General features: G+C 39.7%; 1 long non-coding RNA gene across 1 annotated transcript; it reads left to right on the top strand.

Moving 5' to 3' along the window:
- Positions 1-649: 649 nt before the first annotated feature.
- Positions 650-3,156, top strand: LOC122018755. The gene is made up of 3 exons (XR_006121890.1): positions 650-868; positions 950-1,192; positions 1,810-3,156. It is a non-coding gene; the product is annotated as an uncharacterized LOC122018755 (long non-coding RNA).
- Positions 3,157-3,430: the final 274 nt, after the last annotated feature.

Consider the following 3,430-nt stretch of genomic DNA (forward strand, 5'->3'; position numbering starts at 1 on the left):
AAAGACTAACTGCCGATTGAAGCAAAATCAATGGCCAAACCAAGCCTCATCCCATCAAAGTTTGAGGGGGAGTTCACACACTGAAAACATCGAATGGAGGTATTCCTAAAAACCAACTTTGAAATTCTTTTAATGATAAAGTACGGTTTTGCAATTCCAAAAAATCAACAAGGCATAGAGAAAGAAGAATATCTCTGGACGAAGAAGGAGTAAAGTGATTTTGTAGCCAACAACAGAGCGGAATATCACCTTTTAAGTGTAAATTACAGCGCCCAAATATTAATTAAATAATAAGGTTATTTGAGAAATAATCTTATTGAAATTTTTAGAAATTTTTAGCTATTTTTTGAGAATTAATTGAAGCTTATATGATGTAGGTTAAGGGGATCAATTATTGGGGTATGGGAAAGCTTGTTTAAGCTACCCTATTTAAACGAGGAAATGTTTAAAAAAAAAATTCTTTTCTTTTTATTTATTTCCTCACCCGCGTGCCCTAAAACCCACGCCGACCCCTCTTTTCCTCTTCATCCTTCCCGACACCGCTCTCCCCTCTCTCGGACCCAATCACGCCGAAGCCTCTTCCTCCCCACCGATGACTCGTGCCATTGTCCTGCCTCATCGCCGGTGGCAGGATCCAGCACCGGCCGTGGACACAGCACTTCTTCCCTCTGCCCTAGCGTCGGTCGTCCGATCCACTGCCACCTCTGACCACGACAAGAGTTAGCCAGCAAGTGCCGAGCTTCCTCTCGCGTTTCCGCCCAAGATCCCTTCAGCGGAATCCCTCTCCCTGTTCCACCGATGTACATTCCTCTTCGCCGAATTTGGAATCGCTGCTATCAGACCCCCTTCTTGGTCCATAGGAGGCATGGTGAGCATCTCAGTTTCCCATTTTCTCCCCAACCAATCACTGGCTTTCCTCCTTCGATCACCTGATCTTTTCTTCTAGCAGACTACTGTTGATCCACTCCGATGCTGGCATCTTTCATGCACGAGCAGGAGGGATCTATGCCTTGTCCAATTTTGGGTGAGGATGACAACAGAGCATTGCCATCTCTGTGGATTCAATGAGAGCTCCAACTCCTTACAACTGCACTTGAGGTCTTTGAGAGCAACTATGAATCTGAGTGGGAAGCCCCATTTCCTTCATAATGACTTCGGATCTCTTCATCGAAGGTTGCAGATCAGTTTTGGGGTAAGTTATGGAGGTAATTTCTTATATGAATTGGATTCGATTTTGGTTGTAGAATGAGTATGATTTGTTTAATTGGGATTTATTGAATAACATGATTTTATGTTTGTCGTTAGGATCCTTGGATTGATTATTGGAGTGTTTGATTATTGATTAAGGATTATTAGGAGGTTGTTGGATTTTCATATGTGATTAGGTGGATGATTTAGTTAAATCTAATCTAATTAATGCATGGGATTAGTTATCAGCCATAGTGGTAAATAATTGATCATGTGAATGAGTTTTGCATGTTTGATTCATAATGCAATGTGATTATGGTAGAATTAAGGATATCTATTCCAATATGGTTGTGATGGTTTATGGATTAAGATTAATAAATTCTTATTGAGATGAATTAAGTACAGTTGATTCATGTTGGGTTAGATTTAATCATTGGATTTATTAGAGATGATCATATGACTAATCCTAAGTTGATTAACGAAAGGGGATAATTGAGATTAATCATTAACTTGGGATTAATGAATGATTGTTCGATTAGGGGGTTTCCTAATTAAGTTGGGGATTTTATTTAGTTATTTGATTCATATGAAATTATCTAAATAAAATATATGTGATCGCAGAACTTGGGTTCGAGATGAGCGTCTACACATGAGGTCACTTGACATGATCTACGTATAAAGGCAGACACTTCTTACTTTATCTCTTTAGTTCTTTGAACTTGGTGCATGAGCTATTTTTGGATAAGGACTGTTTTAGCTTGACTCCACTCTTATTTTTCCTACGTTTGATACTTCCACTCGATCTTTGAGATATTTATTTCTATATCTATACAGTCTCTCGTTGTTATCCATGATGCATAGCAGATATGAGATACCATGTTTGTATGTTTGATTGTTGTTTACTTATGTACCGTATTGAGCATGTTGGTTTCATGTAACATACCTAATTTCTACTTATATTTGTATGATGGCTATTGCATCTTGCGCATCATATCATTGCATATATGTTAACGACAAATTCTCCCTTGCGGTCGAGAGAGTCATTAACCAGGGTCGCACGCTCGACCACTCGAGAGAGTGGTAGCTGGAGCAGATGCCGCTTGTCCTGTCGTGCCGCACTCGGCTACTCATAGGTAGTGGTAGTTGTAGTTGCGAGCAGCAGGGATCCCCGTCGCAGACATAGCTAGTTAGCTACTATGCAACTGTCCCCTCGGCCACTCGAGAGAGTGGTAGCTGGAGTAGTGTACAGTCTGTCACTGACCCAACCTCTTGACCATACAGGGGTCATGGTGCAGAGGGGTGGGCGGGAGTGACCATCCGTGCATACACTGTTTGTTATTATACTTGCTTTGGCTGCTACTGTTTACATATGCTATTATTGTTTATTTATGCTGCCATTACTTACTACTGTTGTTCACTTATGCTGATATGCTTACTTATGTTGAGATATACTCTCATTGTAGATGTTTAGACATTGGTTTATTTATTGGAAATTTGTATAGACCTTGCTTATTACCTTTGTAGTTATGAGTAACTTTGTAGCAGAGTTGTTCTACTCCTGATTTTACTAGCCTAGGATATGGTTTCAGGTATGAGCATTCATTATGATTTTATTTTAGTATCTAATATTTCTTTTATGAGACTGTATACTGTTGGCACTTTCTATTTGGATATTATGTTCATGCACTATCTTTCCTTTACCCGCTGAGTTCCAATACTCACCACCTCACAAATTGATTTTTTCTTTCGTCGGGTAGCAGATAGACAAGTCATGGATGCTTGGAGAGATGCTGCCTGCCAGTCCTGTGTCATATCCGAGGAATGATTTTGGTTTTGTTTCTCTTTACTTGCATTTTGTATTCGTTGGATTTGGTGCTATGAGAACTAACTATATTTTGATACTTGTTTTATGGACTTTGTATCTGTGATGTTTTGTGGACTTTGCATTTGTGGGGTTTCTTTCCGTTATTCCACTGTGTTTTTAGTGCAGCCATGTGGGCTGATAGTGTTTTAAACTACGTGGGTGTTGTTGTTTTGTTCCAGCCGAGTAGGCTGTATTATATAAATTGCGTGGTTATGTGTGTTCCAGTCGTGTGGGATGATGAATATGTTATTATGTTGTTTGTGTATGTATATTGCTTCATATTGTCACCAGTATAGGGGAGATGCTGTCAAAATTTTGTCGGTAGGGACTCCTTTAGGGGCATGACATTAAGTGTATTACCGCCTCAAGAAGTAACTT

The sequence above is a fragment of the Zingiber officinale genome, chromosome 9A (assembly GCF_018446385.1).
Source record: "Zingiber officinale cultivar Zhangliang chromosome 9A, Zo_v1.1, whole genome shotgun sequence".
Taxonomy (NCBI): Eukaryota; Viridiplantae; Streptophyta; class Magnoliopsida; order Zingiberales; family Zingiberaceae; genus Zingiber; species Zingiber officinale.